This window comes from Adiantum capillus-veneris, chromosome 26, assembly GCF_014529385.1.
Source record: "Adiantum capillus-veneris isolate H3 chromosome 26, ASM1452938v2, whole genome shotgun sequence".
NCBI lineage: Eukaryota > Viridiplantae > Streptophyta > Polypodiopsida > Polypodiales > Pteridaceae > Adiantum > Adiantum capillus-veneris.
Genome location: NC_140956.1, coordinates 1,119,688 through 1,147,310, shown reverse-complemented (window position 1 = coordinate 1,147,310; position 27,623 = coordinate 1,119,688). Strand labels below are relative to the sequence as shown.

The window sequence follows — 27,623 nt, the reverse complement described above, 5'->3', positions numbered from 1 at the left end:
AAACCATGAACATACCCATTCCATGTAAAGTGAAGGAAAAAAATCTTGTCTTCTCTAAAGACTGTGTATGCAATGTAGATGAACATAGAGACGGAGTGACAACCCGTTCATCAAACACATGCAAACAATGTGCTCGAATCTTTTCTGTTTGATCAAAATCAATCAACTGTGGCAAATCACAATGGAAATGCCTATTCTTGGTGCTCATACTATCATGTGCTCTTTCGGAAACTATGTCATGCCAAGGAAGAGACATGGAATGCAACTTCCTGACATACAAACTTTTTAGCTTTTCATGCACAATCCGCATACATTCGTGCTCATCCATGAGAGAAACGTGCTCAACATACAATATGTCATGCCTAGGAAAAGGGATCACATAACGATGCTGACTAAAATACAGGAAACGATCACGAATGAAACACTCAAACAATGCGTGCGTATCAATCATGCGAACACATAATACTTCCTGTGATGGCTCTTTGGACCAAGGCTCGAGAGCCAAGATCGCTTCTTCTTGAATGATCGAATCGTCTTGTGGGGGTTCTTTGGACCTCGACCCGAAAGCCAAGATCGGATCTTCGTGACTGATTGAATCTACAACGAGGTTAGCTTCGCTAGAAAAAGCATCCACTAACACATCATCCTTTTGAACAATCACATCATCTTCATGCAATTCATCATGCTTGTGAGAAATCACATCTTGATCATGCAAATCATCATGCTCATGAGAAATCACATTTTGATCATGCAAATTATCATGCTTGTCATTGTCATCCAAATCATTATGCAAATCATTGGCATCCAAATCATCATGCTTATCATTGTGCTTCAAATCATCATGCAAATCCTGTGTGTCATGTATGGGAGAAGAAGAAACTGAGAGAGTCTCCTTTTTTCGATTGTGTTGCATCTGTGCCTGAGCTTGAGAAAAGAGGCGCAATAACTCTTGCATTTGTGCTTTGTTCTCACGATAAAATTTTTCTTCTATGGCTGCCCTTCTTTCTTGGTACTTACGCTCGATGGTTGCCATATCTTCTTCGTAGGCTTTTCTTTCTGCTTCTCTTTCTTGGTTCAACTCCTCCATAGGAGTTAGTGCAATCTTTGTTGTAGATGGGGAAGGGTCGGAAAAACCTCCTGGTGGGGAAAATTCTTCTTCGCCTCTCTCATGCTCATCACTTCCAAGCGAAGTATCCAATCCGCTTCGAGTGATGATCATTCTGCAATCGTGGGTTCTTGTGGGTTCTTGTGTTCTTAAGTTCACGAGGAACTTGGGTTCTTGAGGTCCTTGATTCGTGAGAATCTTGGGTTCTTGAGGTTTTCTTTCGCTTGCAAATCGTGTTGAGAAGGATCTTCTCTTCACCCGAGTTCTACCCTTTTCTACGGGCGCACCCCTTGGCGGCCTTGCGCTCACACCAGGGTTGCTTTTTCCCACCTCACGTCGATTGGCCGGCCGCTAAGTGCACGGTCCGCTCTCAATGAGTGAAAAGAGACACAAGGGGAGGCTGGACAAGCCCTTCTTTCTTGGGATTCCTGTCACTCTTCAACAAAACACGATTAGGAATTGCCACGCCCAAGTAAACTTGGGTTCGTGCGATCACAACAAGCAAAAAAAATTCTTGTGGTTCTTCCCTTGAGTAATGCAGAACACTTCCAAAGCTCTGATACCAATGTTAGGTGCAGCGGAATGAATGTTGTATTTTCTCAAGATTAGTGATCTTTATTGCTCAAGGTTCCTTTTAGTTCTTAGGGAAAGAGAGAGCTTTCCGTCTTATGGAGAGTGCTATGATCACGAACAAGTGAGTGGATATTGTGCGTGCAAGTGAATGAGACTGAGAGAAGGAGAGAGAAGAGATACGACACCCGAGAGGTTGTAAAACCCTCCTCCGAAGGCCCCACTCTCGTCGGCGAGAGTGGTCTATTCTTTGATTGCACAAAGGGGTACAATGCGTATGCAATGGACTATGCAACTTGGTCTATGCTGATGACGACGACGACGATGACGACGACGATGAGGAGGACGACGACGACGATGGCTGAAATCTGAGATCTTCTAATTGCTGAATTTCGGGACTGTTTCGGTGGCTGAAAATGACTGTTTTGGCTGCGTTTTCTTGGCTGAAAAATGAGGTTTCTTAGGGCTGAAAATTGATGGTCTTTACGGGCTGAATCTGCTACACTTTAGGTGAATGATGCCGTTCTTAATTTGCTGCTGAAATCCAAAAAACGCCAGGGGCTGAAATTGGTCCTTCTGTCGCCGGGGTTCTGCAAATGCAAAAACGCTAGGTTGATCTGTTGTGTCGTGATGACACCGGGGCTGATTTGCTGTGCACAAATCGCCAAGGCTGATCTGATGCAAAAACGCTAGGTCTTCCGTGGAGAAATCACCAGAGTGGTCGCGGGGGTTGGTCTTGCTAAGAAGTTGCTTGTTGAGCAAGGTGCTCCTGTTGCCTCTTCTCCAGAAAGTGCTAACTTGGGTTTGCTTATATAGAAACTTAGCAAAATTGCCCTACCTACTTTTGTAGGAAAGTCACTTAAAAATAATAAGTGAAAATCCCAATAAATAGGAAAATAGGCTAAATGCACTGGAAAATTCCCCTAACTGATGCTAATGGATTCTGATGGGAATTCCGATGATCATGTTGTGTGCAACCGGAGGATATGCATCTATGCTAAGTGACTGGGCATGCACAGTCTACGAATAGACTTACAAAAGTGCCAGATCACTACTAATCTAGACTGACTGGACTGACTGAACCCCAGCTGTGGTGTAGCTTGTCTACGGACACATAGGGTTGGGATGTGTCACGTGACAGTTGACTTTGCCATAAATTCATTTGTACTCTCAAGGCGTATGCCATAGATATCAGAGACTAGTCCAATAGCGGGTCTAGCTCTTTTGGCTGGCGGTGGCCCTGAGGATCGTTCTGTCGAGGGAGCAAGTTGCTCTGTAGATGTTGAGGCTCGCTCAGGACATGTAGTAAACGTATGTTCTGTTTGAAAACATCCAAAGCATCGGCCTTCTTGTAAAAGGGTTTCTCATTGACGTTGTGTCAGACGAGGCCTTTGAGGTTGGGTGTCACGAGACTCCCGAGAATTTGTTCGTTGTTGTTGAGAGTTGTGGTTAGTGCCTGGAGGTTCTTCTGTGGTAAACTCCAACTTTCCCTTCATGAGTTTGTAGCAGACCGCGGCATGGTCCATAAGCTCTTGCATGGTGGAGACTTGCTTGGAGAGACAAATGGTGATGGTAGTTCAATGGTGTATTGCTTGTATTGGGCCTCCAAGGGAATAGATCTAAAGAAGGACACTGGAAGGTACACGTCGAGAAACCTTTCGTTATAGTCGTCCATGGTTTTGGTGGCAAGCATCTTCAAGTTGTCCCACTTTGCCAAAATCTGGACTTCAACATAGAAGTCATGTAACTATGTGCAAAAACTGTCTTAAAAGCTTGCCAGGTCCTTGGAGCATGAGGTTGTGTTGCGATTGAACTCCACCATTGCATAGCATTATCTTTAAGAAATCCCACTGCTGGAGAAATCTTGGATTCTTCTATATAGTTCCCCCAAGCATAGATGTTGTCGTATTGCTGTAGGAACTGCAATGCTTTCTTGCGGTCTTTCACCCTGAAAAAGTGAAAAATTTGACTGTTGTGCTACCATCCTTAAAATCTTTGGGTTGGTTAGGCGCATATGCCGGGTATGGATAATAAGGGTATCCATATGGGCTCCAACCATTGTAGCCTGGTGGCGGTGGTGGTGGGGAAGGTGGGGGCAATGGTAGTGGCAAAGGCGGCTGCACTAGATTAGGGTCAGATGGTTGCACCATATTCTTGAAGATTCCCCTCATCGGAACAGACGACTGAGAAGGTTGCCGATTGGAAGCTCGTATTTTCTGGTGCCGGAGGAGGAGGTACCTCCTGGGCATCAGAGGGGATAACATGTAGTTCACAAATAAACTTTGCAGCATCGGAAGATTCTGTTGAGGATGCCGCGAAAGAATGTCGTGAAGCTCGTCGAGAAGAAACTGCAAATATTCTGCTGAATCCATGAACGCCATGTCTTGGGTTCTTTATGGCTTATGCCTTGCAAGACAGAGCGGTGAAGACGGGAGCGCGCCCGATGCACGATGGAGTAAGGGTGGGAGTGCCTAATAAGTTCGGGCAAGGTTGCATCTGCACGTACGTACTTTCCCGTACAACCTTACGGTACCGTACGTACTGTACGGTGGCAGGAGATTTTTGGGCGAAATTCAGCAGCATCGTGGCGCACAACTAACGCGAGCCCTTTGGGCCTTTTATGTGGTGTGGAGAGCAAATTGAAAGGTGTGCCAAGGGTTACTTCACCTTACAATTTCCAGAGAGCAAGTTTCTACAGAGAATGTCACAAGACGGGCACCACGTGCCAGTAGAAAAGAACAGACGGAACAAACTTTTAGCACTTCAATAACAACTGAACTGAAGAGAGAGAGAGAGAGAGAGAGAGAGAGAGAGAGAGAGAGAGAGAGAGAGAGAGAGAGAGAGAGAGAGAGAGAGAGAGAGAGACGACACGTGACACGGAGTGGCGGAATTTCACCCCAGAGAGCCTTGGTGCCCCTTTCGGTATTTCTTTATATTCGCATCAACACAGTACAAGCCGATACTCCAGACTCTGCACCTTTTCCAGGAAGCATGCCAGAGAATGAGCCCTAGCCTCATATTTAAAGACCCTAGGCCCCAAAAGCAGTTTTACATGAAAAGCCTTCAAACTCAGAAGCTTCTGGTCCTAAAGCAATGCCAAAAAGCTGCTAGCGTAATTTACGAAAATCCGTACAACTGCCACGTCAGCAGTCAACGCAAAACGTGAAAATCCGTACAGCCTTCCACGCCATCATTGTCAGCATAATTTCCGAAAATCTGCCATGTCATCAGTTCCGGGTCTTGCTTTATTTTAATCCTTTATGTCACTTGGGGCCCCATCGGACGGGATCCCCATAAGTTGGTAGGACTTCTTCTTCTGTTACTTCTTCTTCTTAGGGTTTAGGCCCCTCGACCGACACGTGTAAGTTGGCTCCGTTCTTCAGGGCTTTGACACGTCAGCAGTTTGTGACAAAGAACTTGACAGACAGTCACACAGAGACTTGTACCTGAGACTTTCCTGCGTAGAAAGGTAAGCTCGACTCTCTCGTATGCTCCTTGCACTCTTTCTTCCTACGTTGCGCGTACTCTCTGTGACCCCCCTGCCTCTATTGCTCATGAGTTTTTGGTTTTTTAACAAATGGTACATACCTATTACGTACCTGAAAGGTGGTTCAGTACGGAAGTATGTTCCGTATGTACCTAAAACATGCTGTACACTACGTACCTTTCCACCTTGAGTCTGGGGTCGGGACCCCAAGAGATTTCAAATAAATTCCGAAGATACTTCTAGTTTGCTTTGTTTGCTCTTTTGTAGGACCGATGTGCTTTTAGAAAAGCACACGCCTTATGCTCTGATACCACTGTCACAAGACGGGGCACCACGTGCCAATAGAAAAGAACAGATTGAACAGACTTTTAACACTTCAATAACAACTGAACTGAAAGAGAGAGACGACACATGACATAGAGTGGCGGAATTCCACCCCAGAGAGTATTGGCCCCAAACCTTGGCTCCCCTTTCGGTATTTCTTTATATTGCATCAACATAGTACAAGCCGGTACTCCACGCTCTGCACCTTCTCCCAAAAGTGTGTCAAAGAATGAGCCCTAGCCTCATATTTAAAGGCCCTTGGCCATTAAAAGCAGTTTACATGAAAAGCTTTAAACTCAAAAGCAACTGGTCAAAAAGTACCAAAAGCTGCTAGCACGTTTTGCGGAAATCCGTACAGTGCCATGTCATCAGCGTAATACGCGGAAATCTGTACAACTGCCAGGCCATCACTATCAGCGAAAATTGCGGAAATCCGTACAGCTGCCACTCAGCATGCCAACGTGAAATCCGGGATTTCGTACAGCTTTGCCACGTCGTCAGTTCCCCACACAATCCTTCTTCTGCTTCTTCTAGGGTTTAGGCCCCTCTGTCGGGATCTGCAAGTTGGCTCCGTTCTTCAGTGGCTTGATACGTCAGCAATTTGTGAATGAAATACCTGATGCATAGCCTGGAAGGTAGTTCCCTGTCCATATAGACCAATACTTGGACGCTCAAAGGTGGCTGGCTAAATTGGAATAGCCTGAGGGATTGACGTGGTAGCCACCTGTGCATGGACAGAAAAGGTTTGCCTTGGAGCCTCAAGTGACTCCCCAACATACGAATACTCCCTGTCTTGCGTTGGGGCGCATTGCCTACTATCTCCCTACGTATGTTAGGTGCAACGGAATGAATGTTTGAACTTTGCTCAAGATGAGTGCTCTGATCTGTGCTCAAGGTTCCTTTTATTCTTATGGAAGGGAGAACCTTCCGTTCTTAATGAGAGAGTGCAATGGACTCAAACAAAGTGAATGGACACTGTGCGTGAAAGTGTACGAGACTGAGAGATAGAGAGAGAAGAGAATACGACACCAGAGACGTCGTAAAACCCTCCTCCGAAGGCCCCACTCTCGTTGGCAAGAGTGGTCTACTGTTGATTGCACAAATCTCTACAATGCTTTGGACTTGCCGACGATGTCGACGACGATGAGGACGACGACGAGACGGGCTGAAATCTGAGAATGCTAAGGGCTGAAATCTGCAAATCTTTATCTTCTGAATTCTGACTCTATGTCGATGACGACGATGCGACGACGACGCGCTGAAAATGGAGATTCTGAAATCTGCGTTTTCTGGGCTGAAACTGTAAACTTCGACGAATCCCATCGTGCGGCGAGGAACTGCTTCGGGAAGGTGAGATCTACAAGGTTCGGGACTTGATCTGCGATGTCTAAGGGCTGAAAACTGAAAACGCTGATGCTTCTGCTGATTCCGTCGCGGAGGAACTGCAAAACGCTAGGTGCTCTGTTGTCCCAAAAACGCTAGGGCTGAATTTGGTCCTACTGTCGCCGGTGGTTCTGCAGATGCAAAACGCTAGGCTGATCTGTTGTGTCGTGATGACGCCGGGCTGATCTGCTGTGCAAAAACGCTAGGTCCTTAGATGGTTGAAAACGCTAGGGCTACTAGGGGTGTTGGTCTTGCTGAGAAGTTACCTGTTGAGCAAGGTGCTCCTGCTCCCTCTTCTGCCAGAAAGTGCTAACTTTGGTTTTCTTATATATTATCTTACCCAATTTGCCCTACTCAGTTCCCAACAAAAGTCCTAATAAATAAGTGAAAAATGTCAAAAATAGGGAAAATAGGTTAAATGCACTGAAAAATTTCCTTGATGGATTTTGAGGGGAATGCTTATGATCATGCTGTGTGCAACCGGAGGATATGCATCTAATCTAAGTGTTTGGACATGCACGCTCTTCGAACAGACTCACAAAAGTGCCAGATCACTTCCTATTCTAGGCTGACTTGATTGAACTGAACCCTGATCATGCTGTAGCTTGTCCACGCACACATAGGGGACACATAGGATTGGATGTGTCACGTGACAATGTAATACTGAAGAGAAGCCCAAGTTCAAGAAGGTTAACCGCAAGCGTCACCACAAGGTACGGGTTTTCAAATCCGGTGTCAAGGATGTCAAGTTTGACAGTTACATCTCCAAGGCACTGTCTTTCATTAGACAGTTTGAATGGGAACTTTATTGAAAAATCCAAGTTGGGTCATGTTGGGATGTATCTCAAGGTGACGGCATGCAACTGGTGGTTAGCCAAGATTCTTGAAGGTACACAAGTCAGAACGTGGACTTAATTCATGTCTGAATTTTATGAACAATTTCTTCCGTTCGTCTTCAAGGACATTCGGAAGGAATGGGACTGGCTTGCCCAGAAGGAACATGAAAAGTCACAACTTATGTTGTCAAGTATTGGCCAGTTCTTCAAAAAGTTACGCCTGTCATAAAGATTTTCGATGAGGAAAAGATGCGGAAATTCAAAGCAGGCCTTCAACCTCTGCTTCGAAAGAGCATGAAGATGTATCTATACGATACCCTTCAGTGGATGATGGAGTCGGCAACATCGCGAGGATCTACATTCCACTGGACCATTGTTACCCCAAGATGGATGGAACACAACACGTGTCGTGCAAGGCAATGAGTGGTCTATGATGACCATGGTGACCAAAGCAAAAAGCGTCCCCTTGGCCCGGATCAGCCTAAGAATCTTGAGGGTACCTGCAAACGGCTCAAGTATCTTACGCAGAATCAAGTACAAACCTTCAAAGAGCAAGGAAGGTGTTTCTACTGCGGTGAGAAAGGACATATGAAGACCGACTGCCTTGTTCGGCAGCAACGAGAGGAACAAGCATCTTCGAAGAAGGAATAATCAAAGAAGGAACCCGCTTCACCAAGCCCAAATTCTATTCCTGATATTCAAGGTAATACGGAAACAGAAAAAGGGAAGCGTCATCTTCTAAAGGCCTAGGGATTAATGAACAACTAGCGGGTATTGATCCTCTATGATTCTGGATCAACGGACAACTTTATCTCCTTGGACACTGTAGAGCACTTGGGCCTCACACCGCCCAGCTTGGAACTCCGGTCACTTCCGGATTGGCATTTGAGGGGTTGACTACCAATGCAACTCTTGTGCAAGGATCTTCGGATTGGCGAGTATAAGGACCGCGAATCATTTTTGAGTCATCCATTGAGGGATGTGATATCATCTTGGGTATGCCATGGAACTACCATATGCAACCGGTCCCAGATTACGTGGAAAAGACCCTTGCTTTTGAGCATGAGGGCAAGAATATAATTTTTTTTGCTAATGCTGAGGATTGGCTATTTCCTATTGTAAGCCATATCTCCATTAAAAAGGAAATAAAGAACTGCATTTTGGCTTACTTGATTTTTGCACGGAGAAAAGGATAAAACTAACGATGGTTCGCTCTCTAGTTTGGAAATTAAACGTTTCAATTTCTTGAAAGGTATAAGGACTGTTTCACGGACACTCTTCCGGATAAGCTACCTCCGGAACGTCCGGAAGATCATCGCATTGATCTCGTACCAGGTAGCTCTCCTCTAAACCAACCCCCTTACAGGGTAAGTCTTGCACAACAAGAGGAAATTCTGAAGCAAGTCAACGAGCTTCTGGAAAAAGGTCTAGTTCGACCAAGTACTTCGCCCTAGTGCTCTCCAGTTTTACTCGTGTAGAAGAAATATGACACGTTTGGAATGTGCATAAGCTACCAGTCTTTAAACAAGATCACTATCAAGAATCGCTTTCCAATTCCTTGGATTGATGATATTTTTGACAAGTTACAGCGGGCAAACATCTTTAGTCGCATCGACTTAAAGAGCTGGTATCATCAGATACGCATAGCGCCTGAAGACGTCCATAAGACTGCCTCTCGCACTACCTTTGGACTCTATGAATTTTTGGTAATGCCTTTTGGCTTGACCAATGCTCCTGCCACATTCAATCTAATGATGGATCAAATTTTCATCCCACAGCGAGCTTTTACAGGATTGTTCTTTGATGACATACTCGCCTTTTTGAAGACCGAGGAGGAACGTCGGAAGCACTTGGACATAGTGTTTCAAGAATTGCGAAAGCAGGAATTGCATGGAAATTCAAAGAAAAGTGAGTTTTTTCTCACGGAGATACACTATCTTGGCCATATAGTCTTTCACAACCAAGTGAGTATGGATCCAGCCAAGATCTAGGTGGTACAAGAGTGGCCAACTCCCACTACGGTACATGATGTATGTAGCTTCTGGTATGGGAATCGAGACAACAAGGAGCATTTGGTATTTATTAGAGTTTTGGCATCCTAAGTGAACTGCCCAATGTGGTCCCATTATTTAATTTGGCTTTTAGGTATTTATTTTACTTATTTGTCAAAGTCTAAGTAGGGCAATTTACTAAGGTTGCTATATAAGCAACCCTCAGCCCCCATTGTATTATCATCATTTCATTGCCTAGGTTGGTTGGTTCACAGTAATTTCTCTCTTTCTCTCTCGTGCTCTCTCCTTGGTCTCTACGCTTCCGCATCGTTGACTTTGACATGGTATCAGAGCTTTGTGCTCGGATATAGCAAGGGAGGGGAATCAATCCAGAGAAGAGAAACCGTGAGAAGAACCCGATGAACCTTCCCCTGATGGTGTCATCACTTGGTCCCTCTCTACCCTTTGCGATGGCCTCTCAAAACGCTGGGTGTTATGCCCCTACTAGCGCCGTCCACTAACCGCATCTTCAAGTAGCGTTTTAAAACGCTGGCCCTTCGATACCGATTTTGTTCCAGCAGCGCTGTGGAGATCTTGAAGCTAAGCTATCGGGTGTTTTGAAACGCTCATAGCAAAGCTATGTGACGCAGTGGTCTTCCCCCCCTTTGCGCGTGCGTTCTGAAATGCAATCGGGCTCCCTTAGGTGGAAGTGCTAGGCAGCAAGTAGTCAACGGCGTTTTGAAACGCCAGCGCCAGAAAGCCCGTGGAAGATGACGCCCTTCTCTCACTTCTCTGTAGTAATGACACCCCCCCTCACCACCCAAGCACTCAATGTTTTAAAACGCTGTAGGTGTGGGAGAGGAGGGTGGTTAGAGATGAAGAGAGGAAAATTTTTCCCTTGGATCAGTGGCTTGGAAGGAGGGATTCAAGAGCGTGCTTCGAATGGCGACTTGCAAAGGCAACGAAGCTTTGAGGTAAATTGTTTGGGAATTGTGTGGCCACCCTCTGGGAGGTGTGATAGAGGATTGGCTAAGGGCGACGTGGCTTGGTTAAATTGTTGTGGCCACTACCTGAAGTGCAAGAAGGAATCCACTATCTTCACATCTCATACCTTCAACATGGCCCTCCCCTTTACTGCATTTGGTGGCAAGCTTGGATTTTGCGGCCCTTTTTGGAGTACGAGAAAGAAGCGAAATTCTAGATCTGGCAACTTCATCATGGCCCCCCCTTGCTTGAGCGCCCGCGACCACAACCAAAACCAACTATCGGCTATGGATAGCAAATCAACCACCATCCAGTTAGCGGCCTATGCATCGGCAAAATTCTCATGGAAACCATCGATTTGTTTGGCTCGGGATTGCGAAGCCAAAAGAAAATGGACAAGTTCGTTAGAGGACAGAGTCAAAGGCAAGCTTGACAAGGATGGCAGTACTAGTACTCAGTTAGCTGCCTCGGTACCCACAAGGTCCGACAACTGCAGTCATAAATGTGACGACGCTTTGTTTGGCTCGGGAGTTTGAAGCCAAAGGCAAAAGCAGGAACTCACAAATAATAGACAAAGACAAAGGCAAGCTGGATAGAGATTACGGTAATAAAGATTTGACAGAGGAGATTGGCATGGCACACGTGGCGGCGGCCACGGTGGCCTTTACGTCAGATTTCTAGTCAAAGTGCAAGTGTCGCCACTAGCTTCAGTCAGAGGGAGGCTTGTGAGTGGCAGAGGGGCAAACAACTCTAATTAATTTGGACCCTTGTGTTGGAGTTCAAGTTATCGGTGTTTCAACCCGTAGGTCGGAGTTCAAGGCACATGCATGTGGTAGGGAACCAATGAGACGTATCTAAAACACATGGATAAGTGCACCAATCCATTGTTGTTGGTCGGCTCATGGACAGGATGTGTTTCAAAGTTCATTGTCTGGAAAGTATTTTGGATGTGATGTGTTCACAATTCATGAATAGGGATTCTTGGACGTAGTGTGGTCTATAGTTCAATTTTCTAAAAGGCAACCGATGCTCAAGATGGCATTCTTCTAAGGTACAAAGTTGAGGGTAGCAAATCCGAGGTGTATCCAACAAGGAGGTGTTGCTGGGGTATCCATGGTAGCTTCTTCATCGACTTGGTCTCACTATTGATGTCCACTATGAACTGTAGAGAGGGTGTTAAAGTTTTGGCATCTCAAGTGAACTGCCCAATGTGATCCATTGTTTGTTTAGTTTGGCTATTAGGTATTTCTTTTACTTATTTGTCAAAGTTTGGGTAGGGAAATTCACTGTGTCACGGGGATGGCACCACGTGCCAAAGGAAAAGAATAGATTGAACAACTTCAAGCACTTTAAATAACAATTGAAAGTCTGAAAGAGATGCACGACACAAGACAGGGAGTGGTGGAATTCCACCCCAAGAGAGAGCATTGGCCCCAAACATTGGCGCCCCTTTCAATATTTCTTTTCATCGCTTGAACTCAGTACATTGCCGATACCTCACCCTTTGCACCTTCGCATTGAAGCATGCTAGAGAATGAGCCCTCTGCACATATTTAAAGGCCCTTGGCCATGAAAAACAATTACATGAAAAGCCTTTAAACTTGTTACTAAATGGACTATTTTCTTATTTTCTTATCGAGTAATTTCTTTTTATTGAAATTAGGATATTTAGAGATGTGCACTTGAACTGTAAGGTTAGGAATTGTAGATCTACTGGAATTATTAAAAGCCATCAGGAACGGAAAAACTCTGATGCGTCATATGATGGGTGACATTAAGCATCGTGAAGGGGTTTTACTGTTAGTTCGGTAGGAGAGACCGGGAAACGAATATTCCTGATGCGTCACGTGATGGGGTGACGGGAGCATCGGAAAGGGAATATCTCGTTGGTCTGGCAGGAAACCCGAATTGGAAAGAGGAATACACGTAAAGACGCAAGCACAAGAATAAAGATGGGATCTCAGAAGCTTTTCTTAAAAAGCGGAATACTTTAACGAGTTTTCTGGGAAGAGCTGACTTTTTCGCGAGGAATCTATGTCTGCATTGCATTTGTGCATGTGGTTGCATCCAGGGACGCCTGGGAAGTGCTGTGAAAGGCATTGTTTTTAACTTATAAGGTTTTATCGAGTTTTTGGGTAGGTTCAGACCAATTTTAAAAGATGCCGGCCGCCCACTCAATAAGTGGGCAGCCACTTAGAAAATAAAGCAACAAAACCAGCCTCTGCTCAACTTTTTCTGCTGTGGCGAGGGAGCTATAAAAGCACCACATGCCCTCACTCAGGGAGGTTGTTGCCAGCACCATCAAGATAAGACTTTGCCGCCAAAAGACGCAAGAGATCGCGAGATTGCGAAGTACGGAAGTCGCTTTTCCCACGCAAGAGCGACATGTATCTATTGTGGATTCGCCATACGAATTGTTGTTCCGTGTTTGTGTGTGTGTTTGCAGGTACTTCATCGCAAAGGAGAAGCGGGAAGGCTTCGGCCTACGCTTTGGAATTCTGGGAACGGAATTCTGAAATTTTCTGCGGAGTCTCGACTCCGAGTACAGACGGAAAAAGGATTGAGAGCTCGTCTCTTGGATTTCCCTTACGAAAAGGAACGACCATCGAGTCAGAGAATTAGAACGGAGGGGTTTTCTCCGGTTCTTGTGCTTGTAAAAAGATTCTCTCTAATAAAGGATTCTCTTTAAGGGGGGGGACCAGCCCATCTTTTGGTCCCAAATACTGTGTCGAACTTCTCCCTCAACTCTGTTTAGTTGAAAGATTATTTATGTTCATCTTGTTGATTATTCGTGTACACTTCCGTTTGTGACAGTGGTATCAGAGCTCGGATTCCTCTCTTTCTCTGCAAAGAAGGACGATTCCGGAAAGGAATGGGAAGAACCATGACAAGCCACGGAAGAACCGCTGAAGACGAACTTCAGCAAGTGCGAGCCCAACTCGCGGAATTGCAACAACTCATTTCGTTGCCTGCTGTCCAAAAGGCTTTGGACGGAATCAAGAGCCGCTAGGAACGGATGCTGATGGGCGTCAAGAAAATCCTGTTAATGGAAGTAATCCGCAGGTGGATGGTGCGGAAAGAGGTGCCGAAACGCACAAGGGATCTCCGGATCAAGACAAACGGCCTTCCAAGAGCAAGGGCCAGGAAAAAGAACTCTCTGCTTAACGAAGTAAGGATGTCTCTATCTCTTCTCCATCATACTCTCTTGACTATACTACTACATCTACTTCTCATACAGTATCTAAATCTTCTCCCAAGAAGAAAACTCCTACTACTTCCCTACATACTACTAAAGAGAAGCCCCAGTTCAAGAGGGATAACTGCAGATGTCATTGCAAGATGCGGATTTTCAAATCCGGTGACAAGGATGTGAAGTTTGATAACTACACAGGACGGAGAGATATTGAAACCGGCCTGTTCAATCCAAAAAGGGCGGTAGACTTTACTTCAAACCTTGATTTAGCTTTCACCCATTATTAGTCGTCTATTTTACCTGCGCTATAGTGACACAAGAGAGGGGAATGGGATACAGATGCTAGAATGCACCTGTATGAGAAGACCGACACCAGATTGGCCCCTAACTTAGGCGCCCCTTTCGATATTTCTTTATTGTTTAAAAGAGGGAATAAACGTTGTGGTTCTTTCCAAGCTGCCCCGCACAACCTTGGTTGAATTTTGACTGTTCTGGCCTGATTTCGGCAGCATAACTGTACTAGGACCCTTCACAGTCAGTATTCCCACGCATTGACTCACTTTCCCGATGCATACGGGCACTTTGCAAGACCTGGCGAGAATCTGCAGCATGCTGAATTCTCTGTTTTCAGCCCTGAAAATGCGCCAGATCGCCTGTACAGCGGTCCCCTTGCGTCCCCGAACCTCCTGGGGGTATTAGGGTCCGTTTAGGGCCAAAACCCTAAACCTGCAAAAATACACAGCAGGCTGTAATTTACTGTTTCGGGCTCCGTTTCGCGTGCCGGTCGCATCCGTAGCAAGTCCTCGAGCTCCCGCACCTGTATGGCTACTTGCCCTTTGAATCGGACGAGATTTCTGGCGTGAAACCTCTCCGAATTCACCTGTACCTGCGTGGGGGATTAGCCGCTAGCTAATCCAGTACCTGTGCAAGAGGCTCTTGCCTCGGCAATCGCGCATGAACCCACACAACTGTACATTGGTCAAATGAAGAGCCCACTAGAGGGGCATAACATACTGCCAAAGGGGAGAGAGAGGGCAGTGCGTAGCGTGCAGGGCATCACTCCTGGCACCGCACTGTGCATAAGAGGGAAAGCAAGCACTCCATAGCTCTTAACCTGTGACAAAATATGAAAATCAGCCTCCTCTCTCATTTTAGGCGCCCCCTCTCTGGCCAGGAGTAGCAGAATGCTCACAGAGTGCCACATGGCACATTTTCCGACTTTGGGCATTACCGGCTAAAAATATCTCAACTGGTGCGTCAGTTGACTTTGCAGCAGAGCAAGAAAATGTTCCCCTTGTCATTCCGGAGGTAATGACGCCAACACATTTTCAGGTCCCAAAATAGCAGCTCCCTAAATTTTAGGAGATGCTGCCATTGTATCTTTCTAGGTCATCCGACCCTCTTTGTACACTGCGGCCACATCCAGAAGTGAAATGTAGCCTCTGTAGCAAAGGATTCCACTTTGGCTAGTCAATGATCCCACTTGGCTAACCATAGTCCTTGTCCAACCTTAGTGCTCTCTTGCCCTCAGGCCTGGACTCCCTCTGAACAGTTCCACACTAGCTATGCAATGCAGGGTAGTTAGATTTCCCGAGGGGTGTTTCCAAAAGGTTAAAGTAAATAGATAATAAGAAAGAAATCAACAAAAAGGATAGATAGTAGTCACACGCTGGTGACAGATATCTCCAAGGCACTGTCTTTCATCAGGCAATTTGAAGTTGCTTTTGCCAACGGAAACTTCATTGAAAAATCCAAGTTGCGTCATGTTGGGATGCATCTCAAGGAGACGGCAAGCAACTAGTGGTTAGCCAAAATTGACCTTCGGGAGAGTGTGAGTGTCGCTAACCAGAACACGAACTGAGGGAATGCTGGCCGCCTTGGCAGCTACTGAGGCTGCTGTGCGAGACAGTCCTAATCGCTGAGCCTATCCTGGATAAAAGTAGTAGGTACTCCCTCCGCAAACCAGGAAAGCAGACGGAGATGGGAATGTCTGCCTCCTCTACGAGAACATCTGAAGCAGGGTCAAAACCACGTCTCCATTGTCGAAAGTGGGCTCGAACTGCTCGGATGGTCAAGGGGCTCATGGCAATGACCCATGACGCCATCTCGGAGGTCTCAAACTCGATCTGATAGTAGCCTCGTCCAAGGATCTGAACGTCCAAGATCTTGCCCACCTCTGCGAGAAGATGGGCCTGTAGAAGGTCACGCAGCTCTCCTCTACTAGGTCTGGTGCCGAGAATCTTGCAGATGACAGAAGTCGCCTGCAGGTGCTCTACCTCTGCGGCTAGGCTCGCTTGCTCCGTCGGTGAAAGAGCAAGTCGAATGGTGGGCTTAGCGGGGTTGGGCGAGGGGGCTTCGGTGGAGTCCCTTTATGGCGGAGCTTGAGCCTCCATTTGTGTCTGCTGTTGTAAAGAAAGGGCGAAGAGTCGTTGACGAGAGGAGGCCTTTTACGCCCAAGTACGTTGAAGAAGATGATGATCTCAGTCAAGCAAAAAACCGGGGAGGAATGTGAGCCGGGATTGGAAGGCGGGGCTGGTGGGCTGGTTCACTTTGTAAAAGTGTGTGTGTGTGTGTGTGTACACACAAGTACACATGCTCTACAGATTGAGGCGAATGGTGGGCTGACGGGGTGAGGTGAGGCGGGCTGGATTGCTTGCACGCTGGGCAAGAGCTGCGCTCTGGTGACAGCGGGCAGCGGACTGGGACAGCGCGCGAATCAGGAGGGGAGGAGGGAGCGAAGGTGCGAGGGGAGGAAGGGGGCAAAGTGCGTAGGAGGGGGGGGGGGGGGGGGGGGGGGGGGGGGCTCAGCGATGGCGAGCGAAACAGCAGCAGCGAGCGTCCTAATTCTTTTGTTTTGTTGCTCTTGTCTTCGAGGAAGTCATATTGGTTGTTGGCTTTCTAGAAGTGCTTCTTTTCAAGAGTTTTTGTCTATCTCTTTCTGCGAGTACAGGTCCCGCTTTCCTGCACTCTCCTGTCTTTTCGGCTTTCCTCCCTACTTGAGAGGAGAAGCAATGGCCACACGCCATCTCGAGTAAATCTTATCAATTGGGTAATTTTTCAGGTGTTCCGCCAATCTCGGGTCCCTGGAGTACTTAATCAATCTGTTCATACATATGCCAATCTGCACTTGACGTTTGTACTCCGTTCTGGCAAACTTGTTCGTTGGAAATTTTTTTGCCCAAATCTTTATTGTTTTCTTCAGTTCCCACGCCGGATTTTCAACTTTTCTTTGCCTTCCCACTGAGAGATGTCATCTCTGTCAGATTCTCCACGAGAACCCATGGGTAATCTGGGATTCTTCATGGCTTTATGCCCTGTAAGACAGAGCGATGAAGATGGGAGCGCGCTCGATGCTCGATGTATGAAGGGTGGGAGTGGCTAATAAGTCCGGGCCCGGGACACGGAGATTCTTTCCGAAATTGGATCCTCCGTAGAAGAAGAATCTTTCTGTGCTCTGATACCACTGTAACAAACTTGGACACCCCAAGTCTAGATTCTACTGTGACACAATAGAGATTCACTTCAAAAAAGTTCACAAAAGATGACACGGCCCGGCGTAGTTCCGTGCCAAGAGGCATTGGCCCCAAAGACTGGCACCCCTTTCGGTATTTATTTTTATGTTAATCTTTGAGCAAAGTACAATGAGCCCGCGGGTACTCACTCTCAGACTCTGTGTCGAGATGCTTTGTGAAGTGAGCCCCTACGACCACTTATAAAGGTTACAAGGGATGCCAAAAGCAGAGCCCTAAAAGCTTGAAACTCAAAAACAATGGCTCTCAAAAGCTTCTTAAAATTAAAAGCAAATTGTCCCAAAAGCTTTCACTCAAAATCTGCCAGCCAAAAGCAGCCAACGCAAATTATGGAATACCGTACAACTGCCACATCAGCATGTCAACGCGAATCGCGGGCGTCCATACAGCTGCCACGTCATCAACCAGCCACGTCAGCTGGCGGCGCCTCTCTCGGGCATCTGCCATGTCAGCAGACGTGTGTGTTTATGTCCTCAAGGTCTGCCACGTCACCAGTTTGTGACAATCAGAGCTTCAAGCGCGTGCTTTTCTGAAAGCATACCAGTCCTACCAAAGAGCAGACAGAGCAAGATGGCGCTTCCCAGTTTCACAAAGAAATTTATGAAGGAATCTTCGTGCCTTGACCCTGGACTTATTAGCGACTCCCACCCTTACTTCATCGTGCATCAGGCGTGCTCCTGTCTTCATCGCTCTGTCTTAAAGGGCATAAGAAATAAAGATCACTTGCAAGAGAAGGATCAAAGATTTTTCAAGCCACTGTTTTTTCTCAGAGGCAGTGTAGTGGTGGAAGTCTAGAGCTATTAAGTCGCACACTCCAAGGACTTGGCAAGCTTTGAAGAAAATCTTTGCCCGAAGTTACATGCCTTCTGACATCTTCCTTCGGAGTGCAGCTTCGGGCAGAGTGGGGTATCTTGAAATGCTTGCCATGAAAACCCTAGCAGATTACGACTTGAAATTTCTCGACATCTCTCAGTAGGTGTCTGTTCTCGAGCTGATAACCTTGGAGGTCCGGTGTGATTGCTATGTCTTCGGACTACCATCGCCGCCAGAGGAACACTGTCTGTTCAAGAGATGGACCATGCTGTGGTTGGCTACGACCTTATAGAAGGAGTCTAACCCTAATTTTTCGTGCAGGTTCCAGGATGGAAAGTAAGTTGACTTTTCGAGCTCGACTAATGTCGAGATTTCTTTTTAAGTTTGAGAACTTGTTTGGTGATCCTGTTTGGAATTTGTTTGAAATGGATGGTATTTGTTTTGAACGTGTCTTGGTGCCGATTTGAATTGTAGGACTCTGGTTTTAATATTGGTTTCAATGATTGGTGATTTACTCCCAGGTAGAGTAGTGAGAAATGTTATTTTGGTATGAACCTCGGAACGACGCAAACGGGATGTCTGGGGAGCGTTTTGTTGTATGCTAGAAAACCTCCGAACGACGCAGAGGGGATGTCTGGGGAGCATTTGGTTGTATGCTCGAACCTCCAAGCGACGCAGGTTGCGGTGTGGGGAGCGTTTGGTTGTATTAGTTCTCTGAACTCATGGCCCAGACTTGTTTAGGTTATTTGCAGGGGGAGTGATGCGGTAGTTGTTGAGTAGCTTTATACCGCAGACCGTTTGTCTTGGGGGAGTGCTTTGGGGCGCCGTTCGTTGTGTCTTGTAACATACATATGTGAGCATTTGTGCTGCATTGTGATGTGTCAACCACTGCATATTCCTTATTGGATGAGATTCTTCTTGGAAGCCAACGACCCTGGAAATCAAGAGCTATAATCTGGAATGAGATTCCTTATTGGATGAGATTCTTCTGGGAAGCCAACAACCCAAGAAATCAAGAGCTCGGATTTGGAATGAGAAAACTGATTGTCCCTCGGAAATTTATTTGAGCTAGCTTGAGTTTTTGCAGACATGTTGTAATTGTGGACGAATACTTTCTTTCAAGATGGGGGGATGTCACAAATTATTGACGTGTCAAGCCACTAAAGAACGGAGCCATCCTGCATACCCGGCCGAGGGTCTAAACCCTAAGAAGCAGCAAAATCAGCAAAAGATGTTTTATCAACTTATAAAGTCTTGCCGAGTGGCCTATTTTTAAAAAAGGGTTCCCACCAAGTTTCGACCTATGGGCTAGATCTTGGCAAGGGGCCTAAAACCTAGAAGAAGAAGAAGAAATAGAACAAATCCTCAACCAAATCACAAATTAGCGGCCCAGGGATCTAGAAACCCTAAAAGCTTGTGTAAAGCGCTCGAAAGTGGCCGAACGAAGTCAGACAAGTTCATAACCTCAAAATATGATGACGTGGTACCTATACGGACATCCCGGAATTCACAACGGATTTTTAAGGAAATCCCAAAATTTTAGGAAGTGTTTTTTTAGGGTCAGCTTTTCATATTTGATGCTTTTAGGCTTTGGGCCTTTAAATATGAGCCTTGGGGGCCCTCTCTGGCACTCTTCAGAGGGCAGATTGCAGAGGAGGTTCTCCCTGGCTGTTGTACTTTGCGAATCAGCAATAATAAAGAAATACTGAAAGGGGCGCCAGTATTTGGGGCCAGTGCTCTCTTGGGGTGGAACTCCACCACTCCTTGTCTCGTGTGTCGTGCATCTCTTTCAGTTCAATTTTTATTTGAATTGCTTAAGGTTCTTTAGTTTGTTCTTTTCCGTTGGCACGTGGTGCCCGTCTCTTGTGACAGCTCCTAAAGCAACCGACCCCTCTGATGCTGAAACTGGGGCCCTCCTAATCCCTGCACATTCCATGAGACGATCCACATGGAGGCGGTGAGAAAAAACAGATGCTGCAACAGCAACCAACCTCGCTATGCTTGAGGCCGGTTTGGATGGGGAGTAATCTGCATCTGAGCGACCTCTAGACAAGCGCGTCTGAAGTGATACATAGCAAGGGAAGCTTTGAGTATCAACAAACAAATGCACCACAATGTGCCTGCAACCTGCAGCATCCAGCGGCGTCACACTGAACTTGGCTAAAGGCCAAAGTGTCTGTACCTGGTCTGTCACCCCTAGGTCCCCTGTGTGGTGTGAGAACTCAGTGGCGTGAACCTGGAGCCAATCAAGAACTGTGTGGAGGGTCCACTCTGTAGGATGCGTGCAGCACAGCATAAAGGAGAAACCTACCACCGCTGTATCCAGAGCCTCAATGCCTTGGGTTGCTAGAAAGAGGATGTGGACTCGAAAGCAAGCCTCCTCCAAGTCGCGAGAAGAATCACCTGGACGCGTGTGAAGCTATAATCGAAGTAGTCCATTCATCTAGGAATGTCAAAGCCGGTCAAAACCCTGAGGGACTACTACAAAAGGAGAGGTCTGAACCAGAAGAGGCGGCCTTAGATGGGGTTGTCCCTCCCGAACCATGCGACTCGTAGCTAGAGTTACCTGGAACGCAGAACGAGAACGGCGACAGGCCTCCCCGCGGAACAAGGGAGTGAAGAGGGATCGGGAATGGCACGGAACGGGAGGCGTAAAAAACACCCAAATAATGCAATTTTTAGCTTTGTGTGATTGAAAACAAGTAGTATTAGAGTCCTTGACTTCTTTGACTCTAATATTCGCAAAAACCTTGATTTGAAGACCATTCAACATTACTATGGCAAACGTGGCACGACGTGTGCCGTGTAGACTTGAGAGCTTGAGAGGGAGAGAGGGGAGAGGGAGAGGGAGAGGGAGAGGGAGAGAGTGGGAGAGCTCGAGAGAGATAGGGAGAGAGCTTGTACTATGTAAACTTGAGTGCTTGAGAGACGCTAGAGCTTGAGGCTTGGCCCTTGAAAGCTTGAGCCTTGTGTGCATTGTGAAGGTAAGGAATGGGGCATTTTATGAGCCAGAGGCTCACAAGATAGAAAACCAAAACCTGAAAATTTTTCTCACAAGAACAAAATTTGAAAATTTGGCCGTTCCAAACTGTTCCGGTATAACTGCTTGTCAGGAACGGCCAACCGTTGTGAAACGTTCCCTAGCTTGACTGAGGCTCGGAACGTCGGCCCCCCCCCCCCCCCCCCACAACACACACACAAAAATGGGTGTTCCCCGATAACTATGCTCATAGCGAAAAGCACCACCAAGCGATCGTCTCGATGCAAGGGTGTGTCCAGTCCCCTGCGTTTGAGTAGTAGTGTGAGATGGGTCGGGAGATGAGGCTGAGGGCCCCACTGGGGAGAGAGGAGGAGCAAGAGGTGGGGGTGAAGGTGGAGGAGGCGGAACGGAGGCGTCTGAGGGTGGAGGGGGGGAGGGCGGCGGAGCTTAGGTGGAGGGAGCCTCCTTAGGGGGGCCCTGCAGAAGGGGATCAAAACGGTTCCCTGTTGGAACCCAATGTTGCTGAGCTGTAGGAGGCGGCCACGAGGGGGAGCAGTGTGGTGAGACCACCCTTGTCGGCGGCGGCTAGGCACCTGCTGCCAACCGTCAGCTGTCTGATCGCTGGCCTCTGTCAAGGTACCAGCTTGTGTGTCCTAGGTATCTGTTTGTTGGGCATGCTCAGCCTTGGGAGGCTGTGCATGCGCTGTGGGTCTAGATCTCCTGCGAGGAAATGCCTTTGCTAAGTGGCCCATCAGCCTGCAAATGAAACATTGATTCGGGAGACCCAAATACTCCACACTTTGTCTGATCCAACCCCCGCTCACACGAGGCAACAATATCACCTTCGGGAAGGAGTGTGTGTCTTGAACAAGAACCCGCACAGTAGGTAAACCTGCGGCCTTGGCCACAACTGAAGCTGCAGGGCGTGGTTACTCCAGAACTATCCCGAACATGGAACCAATCCTGGGCAGAAGAGGGAGGTACTCTCTCCTCAGGCCTGGGAAGAAGACCGAGATAGGCAAGTTGGCCTCCTCCTCAAGCACATCTGTAGTATGGTCGAAACCATGATGCCATCGTTTGAAGTAAGCTCGAGCTGCTCGGATACCGAGCGGGCTCATCGATATCACCTTGGCCGTCATCTCTGGAAACTCGAACTCTATCTGATAATACCCTCTCCCGAGGATCTAGACATCGGTGATCTTGCCCACATCGGAGAGGAGTCGGGCCTGAAGTAAATCCCGAACCTCGCCTCGGCTAGGTTGAGTGCCAATAATCTTGCAGATAACAGAGGAGGCTTGCAAGCGTTCCACCTTGGCCATCAAGCTCGCTTGCTCTTCTGGCGAAAGAGCAAGTCAAAGGTCGGCTCCGCGGGGCCGGGCGAGGGGGCTTTTGAGGAGTCCCACTGTGGTGGAGCAGGGGCCGCCATTTTGTGTCTGCTGCTGTCGAAGAGGGGGCAATTGTGTCGACTTCGTCACCAATAGGCTGCAAATCAGCCCACAACAAAGGAGGCGGGTGAGCAGGTAGAGGGAGCGCGAGGCGGGGAAGGGGCTGGCGGGCTGCTGCAGGCAGCACGAGGTGGGAGAGGGCTGGTGGGTTGCCGAGGGCAGTGCGAGGCGGGAGAGGTGGGGTGGCGTGCTGCTGAAAGCAGTGCAAGGAGGGGAGGGGGGGACTGGCGGGCAAGTGAGGGAGACGATGGCGAGCAGGGAGAAACAGCAGCAGCGAGTGCGCGCTCAGATTCTCATCACCACCATGTCAATTACTTCTCCCTACGGGCCGGTTTCAGAGGACATTTACGCCATACTACAGAGATTCATGAGAAAGTTCAATGGGATCATAACCATTCAACATTGTATACTTCTCCATTGTACACCTAATCAGCCCTCATGTGATTGTGCCCCTCCGCATATGTTTTGCAATGATGCATTATGTGATGCTGATGATGATGATGAGAATGTAGAGTAGGCTTACATACCTACTCACTCTAGGTACCCTCATTTATTTTTATTTTTATGACATTTTACCAGAGTCTCACGTGGATGTAACCTTTTGGTCTCATAGGTCATTTTTACCGTTTGAAGATGTTAACATAAAATTTCATTTCTGCACTCAAGGGAAAATGAACATTATTAAAAACAGTAAACCCGTAAAGGATTGTCATTTCTCTATGCCTAACCCTCCTGTGAATGCCTTTATTGCTTTTCCTGCTTGCTCTACAATCTGCTTCTCCTTGTTAAGCAAGGGTGTGTATCTGGCTTATGATGAAGATGGGGCATATGCTTCAAATCTTTGTGACCATGCCTTTGACTTAATGCTCCATTTGGAAGGAAGCTAACAGTACGACTCTTGGCCATTCAAGAAACGATAAACCGAACCCCAGTAAGAATTATGTACAGACTTGCCATGTGACATGAAAGCAAAAGTGGTTAAGCAAGAGGAAACAAGCCATGCCCATGTTTGTCTCTTTCTTCTCTTTCGGGTCCAATTCTATCTGAGGATGGATTTGCATAGCAATAATCGACCTACAACACGCCCATGCTATGTAGGCATCTGCACCCCTTTTGTGACGCTTATCGAGGGCCATACTTGTTTGTGAGTTGTGAGATGTTTTGGTTGCAGCCAATGTGTCTGTTTTGTGGGCTTTGTCCATCAAATGGAGGAAGAAGCTCGAGTCACAGCATGCAGATGGTAGTTTGATCTTTTGTTACTTTTTCTCTCTTGCAGAGACGATTTCCCTTTCTTATTTACCTGCTTGGGTCCCATGGAGCATATTTTGGTGCCTTGGCTCCTTTGGGACAATAACATTTTCCTCTCTCTGTCCCTCTCATGTGTGTGCAGAGATTTTTCCTTACCATACTTATTCTTGTGGGCTGGTTCTTCCACAATTGCTCTACGTGTCTACATTGTCACCTTTTTATTGGTTGCAATGACAGGTTTCCAAAGCATGCTGAGTGGCTTGCGAGTTATTTCGCGGGAAGAAGCAAAATTGGAATTGCAACATGTAACACACCCTTTTAGCTGGATGTTTACTGATCAGTTTCTATTGTTAACTTTATCTTTTTATTTTGCTTCTGTACTAATGTTAAAAACTTATCTCAGCATGTTTACAGATAAGTTTATATTTATGGACATTGTTGCTATTAAACAGTAATGTTAGATTCTGATTGAACATGTTTGCCTTTGTATCAAATATTAATAAGCCATGACAACTCTTTGTGGTGAATCAATTTCGTCCATCTGGAACATGCGTAATGTGGGGCATGCAAATTGTCTGCTCACCATGGGCGCCTACATAATGGTGTTGATTTGGCTTCATGGAAAGGGAAAGGACGGGCATTGTAAAACTAGATTGGATAGTGTCACAAACTGGTGACGTGGCTATCCGGTTCACACACACCTCCCGTATGGACAGCCCGCGAGAGACCCGAACTGCTGACGTGGCAGGTTCTGTACGGCAGGCCCGGAAAATGCGGCAGGGCTGACACATGGCAGCTGTATGGACGCCCGCAAATCGCGGTGCAAATTCCGGCAGCTTTTGGACAGCTTTTGGCTTTGCTTTTATTCTACGCAAGAGATGGGAGGGAGAGAGGAGCTCTTGCTTTATTAAAGCATAAGAGAAAGAGAGAGAAAGAGCCTTTGCTTTATTTTATGAGGGCTTTTAAAATATACCCAAGCTTTTGATTTCCAGCTTTTGGGCTCTGCTTTTAGCATCCCTTGTGGGTAGGGCCTCACAACTCAGAGCATCTGGATGCAGAGTCTGAGTGTGAGCGCCTGCCTGCACTCTTGTACTTTGAACACAGATTAATACAAAAAGAAATGTCGAAAGGGTCGCCAGTCTTTGGGGCCAATATCTCTAGGCACGGAACTCCACCAGTGTCGAATCAATTGTGAACTGTGAACTGTTTTGAAGTGATTATTTGAGGTGTCGTGGTAGATTCTCGACTTGGAGTGTCCAAGTCTGTTACAGTGGTATCAGAGAGCGGCCGATTTCTCTCCTACGAGAAATCCGATCCTTTTTACGTGGCACCTACGGCTTCAGGCAAAGATCAGTCGACTTCCTCTGCATCCGGAGATGCGGGAAGAGACCACAACGAAGATTCACCTGAGGAGTACGGCCCGCCTCGGCCTACTCAGGCGGAGCGTCAAGAGATGGAGCGTCAACAATCGATCGGCGATGCAACAAAGATGATGCTTAATTTTGCGAAGGACCCGAAATTTGCAAAATATATAAGCCAGACTTCTTTCGATGAGGTGCACACGCAGTGGCGGAAGACCACAAAACCACCCCACAAACCCGCTCTCAAGAGACCTCCTACTCCTAGGAAGTATACAGAGCAAGAATTAGAAGAGGTGGTTGATGCACGAATTGCTCAGCTTTTTGACGCGCAGAACAAGGCTAAAAAGCACGACAAAAAGCAGAAGAAAGGCGTTGACTTCCCGGGATATTTGGGTCGTTAGCCTACTTTTGAAAAGGCAAGAAAGCAGAAGAAGCGTGTTCGATTTGAAGGAGTACCCAGTTCTTCTTCTTCTTCTTCTTCTTCTTCTTCTTCTTACAGTTCTTCTAGCTCATCTGACTCGAGCGAAGAAGACAGAAAAGGCAAAAAGCGAAGCAAAAAGCAAAGCTTCGGAAAGGGCAAGAAAAATGCAAAGAAGTCTAAATCTCGCCCCATGGTTGAGAGTTCTATAGAGGACTCGTCTCGTTCGGACTCTGATGACAACAACTTTTATGCAAAGAAGAAGAATTTTTATAAAGCCAACCAGTATGACTTTCTGGAAGACAAAAGCCAGAAAGTCCGAGAGTTTAAGGAAGGTGGACAATCAATTAAATTTGACACGTTTTCTGGTTATAGAGATGCTTCGAAGGATTTGTCTTTTGTACAACAGTTTAACATAGCTTTCTCAGGAGGGCATTACTCAGACCACTCTAAGATTAGGAATGCTCGAACTTAGTCTGTACTAAGAGAAGGGCAGAACCATTGTACTCGATGTAAAACTTAAGGGTGAGTCTGTCCCTACTGTATCGGCTCCGGCCATTTTCAAATTAATGAAATCTAGTCTGTTTGTTTACTCGATCTTTATGAAAGAGTTGAGTGATGAGGATAGGACAAATATGTCTGAACTTGATAAGGAACACCAAGATTTTCTCCACTCTCATGCCGATTGCTTCTCAGAGGGCCTGCCAGGCGAGCTACCACCCGCTCGTCCTGAAAATCATACCATTGATCTGATACCTGGAAGCACACCACCGAACCGGCCACCTTACCGTGTGAGCCGAGCTTAGAACGAAGAAATTATAAACCAAGTGAAAGACCTCTTGGAAAAGGGTCTTGTCGAGCCTAGTACTTCACCGTACTCCTATCCAGTGTTGTTGGTTGGGTTTTGAAGAAAGACGGATCTTGGAGAATGTGCATCAATTATAGAGCTCTCAACAAAATCACCATCAAGAACAAATTTCGGATTCCTAGGATCGATGATATACTTGACAGATTACAGGGATCCTCGTGCTTTAGCAGGATCGATTTGAAGAGTGGATGTCATCAAATCCGAATCGCGCCGGGAGACATCTACAAGAAAGTCTTTCGGACGACTTTTGGGTTATTTGAGTTTTTGGTGATGCTTTTTGGCTTAACCAATGCTCCTACGACATTTAACCGGATGATGGACAGGATTTTTCGAGAGTACAAACTATTCGTTGGCACTTTCTTTGACGACATCATTGTTTTCTCCAAGGATGAGGCAGAACATAGAGATCATATGCTTCAAGTCTTTCAGGCATTACGAGGTCACAAGTTAGTGATTAATGAAAAGAAAAGTGAATTTTTCCTACCAGAGATCCAGTTTTTGAGACACATCATCTCAGCAGCAGGACTGTAGATGGACCTGGCCAAGATAGAGACTATATGTGATTTGCCCGATTTGAAGAATGTCCATGAAGTTAGAAGCTTCTTGGGCTTATGTTCGTAGTACTGGCGGTTCATAAGAAAGTTTGTAGAGGCTGCTTTCCCTTTGCATATGTTGACACAGAAAGGAGTCCCTTTCTCGTGGGGACCCACAGAGGTGACTGCCTTTCAGACATTAAAAGAGAAATTGACTACGGGACGAGTTTTGACTCTGCCGCGGACTTACAGAAGTCATTTGAAGTATATTGTGATGCTTGTGGTCGTAGTCTGGGTGCGGTCTTAATGCAAGAAGGCCATGTCATTGCTTACGAGAGCCGATTGTTCTCAAGGCCGGAATTGACAGCACAGACTTACGAGAAAGAGCTTTTGGAGGTTATCCATGCTCTTACTCAGTGGCGGCGCTACCTACTCGGAGCGGATTTTACTGTCTTTAAAGACCATCAGATTTACGCTACTTCTTGTCACAGAAGCAGCTATCGGAAAAGCAGATGCGATGGGCGAACATCTTGTCACAGTTTCACTTCTAGATT

General features: G+C 46.7%; 1 protein-coding gene across 7 annotated transcripts in view; it reads left to right on the top strand.

The window, feature by feature from the left end:
- Nucleotides 1-27,623, top strand: part of LOC147422873 (uncharacterized) — a 97,289-nt gene that overhangs the window by 20,975 nt on the left and 48,691 nt on the right. For 5 of the 7 annotated variants that reach the window (XM_086502054.1, XM_086502058.1, XM_086502056.1 and 2 more), the window contains exon 2: nucleotides 24,127-24,194. The exons of the other annotated variants lie outside the window; for them this stretch is intronic. The gene's annotated coding sequence lies outside the window, so the exon portion shown is untranslated. The remainder of the gene's footprint in view (nucleotides 1-24,126; nucleotides 24,195-27,623) is intronic. 7 annotated transcript variants of the gene reach the window in all.